Source organism: Parus major, chromosome 18 (assembly GCF_001522545.3).
Source record: "Parus major isolate Abel chromosome 18, Parus_major1.1, whole genome shotgun sequence".
In the NCBI taxonomy this organism is placed as follows: Eukaryota; Metazoa; Chordata; class Aves; order Passeriformes; family Paridae; genus Parus; species Parus major.
This window is the reverse complement of record NC_031786.1, coordinates 8,175,662-8,183,033: the sequence shown is the minus strand read 5'-3', so window position 1 is coordinate 8,183,033 and position 7,372 is coordinate 8,175,662. Positions and strand designations below refer to the sequence as shown.

The 7,372-nt window shown below is 43.6% G+C and overlaps 1 protein-coding gene and 1 long non-coding RNA gene across 5 annotated transcripts in view; one reads left to right on the top strand and one right to left on the bottom strand.

Annotated features, from left to right (window-relative positions):
- Positions 1 to 2,401: 2,401 nt before the first annotated feature.
- Positions 2,402 to 4,685, bottom strand: LOC117245257. The gene is made up of 3 exons (XR_004499748.1): positions 4,423 to 4,685; positions 3,449 to 3,677; positions 2,402 to 2,936 (listed from the first exon to the last, which is right to left on the bottom strand). It is a non-coding gene; the product is annotated as an uncharacterized LOC117245257 (long non-coding RNA).
- Positions 4,686 to 4,772: 87 nt separating this feature from the next.
- LOC107212576 overlaps positions 4,773 to 7,372 on the top strand; it is a 21,080-nt gene continuing 18,480 nt past the window's right edge. For 3 of the 4 annotated variants that reach the window (XM_033518685.1, XM_015646022.2, XM_015646021.2), the window contains exon 1: positions 4,773 to 4,880. The gene's annotated coding sequence lies outside the window, so the exon portion shown is untranslated. Of the gene's footprint in view, positions 4,908 to 7,372 lie in introns of all 4 variants that reach the window. The other variant, XM_033518683.1, reaches the window with a different exon arrangement.

The window sequence follows — 7,372 nt, the reverse complement described above, 5'->3', positions numbered from 1 at the left end:
CATCCATCATCCATCCATCATCCATCCATCATCCATCATCCATCCATCCAATTGTGCTGGCAGGCAATTTTGCTGGAGCAAGCATTATGATATCGAGCTGATGATGACTCCTGCAGCACTCTGAGGATTTCTGGAGCAGGGTACAGCACATGGGGGACATCAGCTCATTTCCATGTTCATCAGAAGAACAGCTGGTGAAATGTCTGTGCCCTGGCAATGGGGTCCAGCCCAGCACAGCGGCCCTGCGTGGCCCTGCAGCCCTGGGAGCTATCGAGGCTGAGGATTCCAGACCTAAAGGGAGCCCACAAGGGAGGTGGAGAGGGACCTTTTACAAGCACATGCAGTGACAGGGCAAGGGGGAATGGCTCCAGACTCATGGAAGAGCTTTAGGTGAGGGATTAGGAAGAAGTTGTTTTGCTCTGAGGGTGGTGAGTCCCTGGCACAGGTTTCCATGAGAATCTGTGGCTGCCCCATCCCGGGAAGTGTCCAAGGCCAGGCTGGATGGGATTCTGGACAACCTGGTCTAGTGGAATGTGTCCCTAGGGGGTGGGACTAGATCTTCAGGTACACCTCTAAGCTCCCTTCCAACCCAAGCCACTCTGTGATTCTATGATTTACATTGTGCCCAGAGCATGAGGGGATCCTGAGCTGTGCTACCCCATGGGACACTGAAGAGCAGCTCCTGTAGCAGAGGAGGCTCCCACCCCTGTGGCTGCATCTCCCTTACTGAAGTCAAAGAATTTTGGTCAAATGCTGGACTTCATAATTTTGGAGGCTTTTCCAACCTTAGTGATTCTATGATTCTAAGCAAAAGATCAAAATTGTCTGCAGTCCATCTGTCCTTGGGGTTAAGGAGTTCATCTCTTCTCATTCCTGCCCTTGGTCGCTCTCCTGCCTCCAGGGCAGCTCCTGGAAGTAGAGACTTAGCACAAGCTCCTTCTGCCCACAACATCTCGTGTAGCTGCTGATTCCTTCTGCAGTAATTCACTGGTGCCAAGATATAAGAGATGTGTTTTTGCACAGCAGCTTCTCTTCTCACTCTTCTTCACCCTTTTTCTTCTCACTCTTCTGAGCAAAGCTGAATGTGCATGCTCAGATTTGTAGGGTAAGTTTTTAACCGAAGCCAGAAAGCAGCTTTGGTTTTTCTTGTGGCACCTGAGTTATCCTTTTTATGTCCCAGCCATAATCTCATGCTTTACTTTCTTAACGTACCAGGATAGCAGGGGAATTCCTCACCGACATGAAAGGGGAGGCTCTGTAGATAAGTGACATTTGGAAGCCAAGTTATAAATCACACTGAGACCAACAGTCTAAAGGGACAAAGGCCCTTAATGCTGAGACCTGTGCTGCCTTATCACTTTAATTTCCCCAGAACAGGAAGTAAGATAGATGAGACATTACAATTTCTTGAAACAAAAAGTAATAGAAGCCCAAAACACTTCTTGTAATCATGCACATAGCTAAGAAAAACGGAGGTTCTTCTATGTTCATAGTATTTGACTTCCAAATTTTCTGGTTCATTTATCATGTGGAGTTTCTGGGTAAAATTCTGGTTAAAGTCAACATTGGCATTCTGGGCTGATAATTCTGAATTCAGCTAGAAGGGATTTTGTGCTGTCAGGATGGATCAAAATATAATATTCCTTAGCCATAGGAGAAAGTTCATGTTGGAGGTTCTCTCTCTTGAAAGTTGAAATGATGCCTTGTTCAGGAGTAGAGTTTCTGGGATTATTGCAATATAAATACAATTTAATTAGTGAGAAGGAGAAACTCCTTACTGAAGACATGAATTATTAATTTTTTTTTCCAATTTATCACACAGTTTCTAGTCAAAGGGTGCAGTGCAAATTCTGTACAAACTAGAACTTCTCCAAAAAGTTTTTTGGTACAGAAGATCTTGGCCTGTTCCTGGTAATTGTAAATTAGTCAGCATGTGTCACCCCGAATTTCTGCCCCATGCTTCAGAAAGCAGATGTTTGAAGAATTTGGTATCACTAAGAGGTAACACTGAAATGGAAAAATCACATTATGGCAGGGCCAGGGGAACTCAATGCTGTCTCTTCGAGGAAGAGGTGAATCTGAAACAACTCTTGTGTGTTTTGGTGTTACCAAATCCTGTTCTTGGAGACCAACCCTTTCTGTGGAAAATGAACCAAGAAAAATGAGTATTTGGTGTCACATTCCCAGAATATCGATATCTTTAGTGCTGCCAGCTTGCACAAGAACAGCTGCACTTTAGGTTGGCTGGGTTTGAGTGAAGGGCTCTGTTATAAATAAAATAAGAATTTTGACAACTAGGTTCCTTGGGTTAATGACAGTTTAATAAAAAATGAATACAATTTAGTGAATTGAATAGTAATTTGGTATAAAAAAATACAATTTAGTAAAAGAATTTAATAAATTTAATTTAATAAATTTAACAATTTAATAAAAAAAATACAATTTATATATGTAATTTGCCAGTAATTAAGGATGATTAAAGCATAAGCAAAACCGACTGGGGTACGGGGAGGGCTTCTCACCCTGCCTCATGTACAAAACAAAGCACTTCAAGCTAAACTTATATACTATATGTTTATACATATTCATTAATGTTTCTGGTAAGTTTCCTCCTATTTCCGATTTTTTTTTTTACTTTACATCATTTTCTTCACAGCACATCCCCCACTTGTTCTTAGGGGGTCTCCAGTCTTCTTTTGGGGGTCTTTTGGTGAAGGCTTCTCCTCTTCCTCGTTGTCCTTTGGATAACCTCACAGGTTTGTGCATGTGTACTAAGCTTTGTGATATGTAAGTCCACTAATTAGTCTTAAATTTAATGAATTTTAGGCCCAATGCCTAAAGTCGTTCTAATTTTGTCCATCTCAAGGCCGTTTTCATCTTGGGACATCACTGATCTTCCAAACTCCATCCTGTACCTCAATGGTAACATGTAACATCTGTAAAGGGGTACATCTGCCTTGTAACACTGATTCTTTTGATTGCTTCTAATAATAGCTTTAATAACAGTTGCAATTTAGTTAGCACGAATCAATTCTATTTATTACAGTTCAGTCCTGTTAGCAATTCCTCAAACCAAGTAATCTTCTGGGATCCCCAAAAGTGCATTTTTCTGCTACATTCTGTAAGTGCAGCTGGTTTCCTTGTGCTAATTGCCATCACTGTCCCAGCCAGGCAATCCTGGCTCAGCAGCTCAGCCCAGCCCATGGCACAGCTGAGGCTCTGCTGCCAGGGGGTGTTTTGGGCTGTGAACTCCGTGTCAGGTGGCACTGGGGAGTGCTGGGGACTGGCACACACCTTTGTTTGGAGCATAACCCCACTGAGAAGTCACTGCCACACAGACTGTGCCGACACCCAGGGCGGGGACCCGAGGGAAAACCCAACCTGGGGCTTGGGCTGACTGCAGGAGTCTACATCACCTTGTGCTCCATTCCTGGAAATGATTACCCACCTCATGCCTTACTGCTGTCAACATTCAACTCCTCTAGAGATGTAGAAACCTTATTTTCATGCTGGAGGTGATCCCTCACCTTCAGGACCACCTTCCTGCCTGAAGGAAGGGCACAGGATAAGGGAAACAAGGGGATTTTGCTGTTGACTTGTTTAGTTTTGGCTGTGTTTGTTGTTGTAGTGGTTCAGGTTTCTTTTTGAGAAAATGTCTCCAATTTACTGTCCTGAGCCTGAAATACGAGAGTGAAATGATAGACAAACGTCCCAGTTTTGGAGCATTTTCCTAACACACATCTGCTGCCCTGAGCTGGGGCCACCCTCATTCCCTGGAGGGGCACAGGGTGTGCAGCACAGGGATTAAATTGAAGGCTGATCAGTTCTGTATGATGCTTGTTGAATAAACTGAGTTTCCCTAAGGGTCAGCTTCACATCTTCCACTGCAAGGGCACAGGTGCTGCAGTGCTCAGCATAAACCAACCATGTGAATCCTTCCAGAATACTCTTTTTTTTTTGTTTTTTCCAGAGCAAAATTTGCAAGCAGAAACTCCTTGTTTGGACAGTCTGGGCTGTGGATTGTGTGATAAAAATAGAGAGGAAAAGGGTGAACTGCAGACTGGGAGAAAGCATTGCTATTCTTAAATCCAGCTACAGTTTATGGCAGCCCAGGGCTGGGACTGCTGCTTGTGACTGGCTGGGGGACAGCTTGCACGGGGTGACAAAAAAAATAGATTATTCTGTGTGTCAAAGGCAGGGGGGGCCAAGTCAGGGTAAAAAAATCTTATGGCTCTGTGGAGAGCTCTGGAGTTGCAGGGAAGAGGGGAAAGGAGAGGGTCAGGGACCCTCAGGTCACTTCCCTGCTGTAACTTTGTGCTGCATTTGCTGAGAGTTAAAACCCGCTTTTTTAATTTGATTTGCCTCCTTGCCACCCCAAAAAAACCCACCCAAAAAAAGAGAGAAGAAAGCAGCAGATCTTACCCTCCTTCTGTGCCCTGTGCTTACAGGCCCTGAATTTAAAGCAGACCCTGGGAGCCCCTGCATGGGCAGGCTGGGGAGCAGATCTCAAATCCAGTCACTTCACATCGCTGCTGCAGAGCCTGGGGGGACAGGGACACTGCCCAGCTACTTCTGAACAGCTCCTGGGAAGGTTTTGGGCATGTCATTGTTTTTTTCCATGTTTTCCAACTGCAGTTCCTGCACACAGACTTGTGTTCTGTGACTGCTGATTCAGAAATGAAAGCGAAAATGCAGCTGCTTATGACATTGGGACTCGTTTAAAATGGGAGGGGCCAGTGAAAAAAGAGCTTTTTTTCTGCAGTCCCACTGATGACTTCATTCCCTCTGGAAGGCAATGGGATTTGGAAGGGCTGTACAAGCACTTGGAGAAGGGAAGGGACGAGACATGAAGGCTTCCCTGGACACGAAGAGATTCTGAGGTACTTCTGAGTCTTCTTCTTTAGAAGGTCCTGTCTTCCACTCTGTTCTCTTACAAATCCTTGCTTTCTTGTTTTGAAATAGATATTCAGAAACAGGCACTGAAAAAGTCTGTAGCAGGAAGGGAATTATCAGTGTGCTGCAGATTTTCTCCATAGGGAAGAACACCTGGTGCTGGTGATTTTTGTAACTAAATAACTTCTGTAGCCCAGACAGAACTTCCAGAGAGCTCTGTGTGAACTCACACTGTTCATGGGAATGCAGAAACCAAACAGCTTCCTCAAGTGGTGCATTTATATAAAAGTGTGAGTGACCTCAGAAATAACAGAATAAATGTATTAACAGCATTTTCCTGTTCATGTGATTTCGGAATAATTTTTCCCATATCCATTAACCTTCTTTTTTTTCCTCATAGCTCCTTAGCATGTCTTGCTAATATTTTCTTTTCCAAAAGTGCAATCCTGTCATGTTTGCAAATAAGGGAGAATTTGTCAGGAGGGTTGCAGGAGAAATCCCTTTTCCTTTGCTTTCCAGGGAGAAGCTTCCACACAAGCTGGAGCTGACCTTGCTTTTCCCCAGGTCCAGTTTGATTAATGAACAATCCAACCTTGTGGCTCTGAGCTCAGAATGAAACAAAACAGAACCAAATGCTGAGTTTAGACAGTGATTTTAAAATAGAAGAAGTTAAACCAGTAAAACACTTCATTCTACTTAATCTGCTGTAGGCAGTAAAAAAAAAAATGCTACCAATTTTAAATTTAAATTAAAAATTCATTAATTAATTAAAATTAAATTTAAATAACCTATATAAAACCATGTCTTATAATGGTTGCTGTGGAAATTACTTTTTTCAGAGCAGGTGGAGGAAAACCAAAGTGTGCTTTACATTCAGGATTTTTTTGCAGAGATTTCTCAGCTCAACCACAACGTCCTGCTGGTTGCTGTCTCTGCAGTGGCTTGTTGGAGCTGTGGATACAAACTGCAGTCATAATCTCACTCAGGAAAGAGCTGCTTTATCCCCTCACATGATTTTTGTCTTGCTTTGTTTATTTGTTTTTATCGCATAGGCTTATTGATAGTGGTATACAGCGAGGGCAAAGTGACAAAGAAAGTGATACCAAAATCATCTTATGTAAATGCTACTCGTTTTCTGGGAAAGGACTTAGAGTAGAAAATAAAACCTGTAGGATCTTCTGAAGTCCCCTGAGTTTTATTCTGTTACTGCCTTTCTTCCTTTGGTAGTATTGTTTTCTCCAAACTGACTGTAACTTGAACCTTCTCCATGAAACCCTTAGGGTGCCAGAAAAATCTTTCAGAAATTGTTCAGAAATTGTTTCCACCCAGCTGGTTTTGACCACAAAAGCCACAGACTAAAATGCCCCTAAAGCTACAGAGCCCAGGGTGTGTGGTTGGAAGAGGGACAAAGGGAATGAAAATGCAGAGTTTACAGCTGGAGAACAGCACTGGATTTTGTGTGTCTGGATTTTGTGACTGTGCTTAGGGAGAACATTCAAACCCTGGGGCAGCAGCTCTGCTCTGCTCTGCTGGCTCCTGGGGGTGTTGGGGGGACTCTGCTTTGGTCACTTTGGGGTCCCCACTGTGCCAGAGGCAGAAAGCCTGAGGACACATGCTGGGAAGGCAGAGAGCTGGTTAACCTGTGCTGGAGTAGGAAACATAGGTCAGGTTATTCCAGGTCTTAACTTTGAGAGAGAACCTTTGCTCTGATGGCATTTCATTGGAGACCAAATTTCCTTCTTCTCTTGGTAAACAATGGAGATATTAATTGTCTTGTGTTTGTTATAATGCAATGGGGGAAGGAGAAGTCTGAGAGTTTCAGGTACTGATGTTTCCTCCAATAGAGCCTTTCAAAAGCAAAGCCAAAGGACCTTGTTATGGCTCTGCAGATTTCCTGTCAAATCCATTTTCCCTGCTGGTCATCTCAGGTGGGCTGGTTTGTGGGTCAGGTCTGACCTGGGGAAAGCTGAGTGTGAGTGGCTGGTGTTTGCTGAAGGGACTCCAGCTCTTCCTATTTGTTCCTTTATTCACCTACTGCTTGTTCCTGACCTGCTTTTAGGGTCTGGCTTTGCTCTGTTACAGCTCTGCAGAAAACTTCAGAAGCTCTGACAAGTGAAAGTTTGTATTACTTTGAAAAAGAAAGGGAAGTAGACAAAAAAAACTGAATGGAAAATATCTTCTGTCCAAAGAATGTGTTTCACTTTAGATTTGAGTGTTCTATTGAAGTAAGTTTAAACTGATGGCAGGAGCTGGCTAAGACAGCTGGAGAGTCTCCAGATTTTAACACAGGTCAGTGGGGGAAAACAGAGTTTGGTAGATGGTGTTCTGGCTGCTGAAACTGAAGAGAAGAGAGGGAGGAGGAGAGAGAAGAGGGAGGAAGATGTCTTCTCCTTCTCCTTCTCCTTCTCCTTCTCCTTCTCCTTCTCCTTCTCCTTCTCCTTCTCCTTCTCCTTCTCCTTCTCCTTCTCCTTCTCCTTCT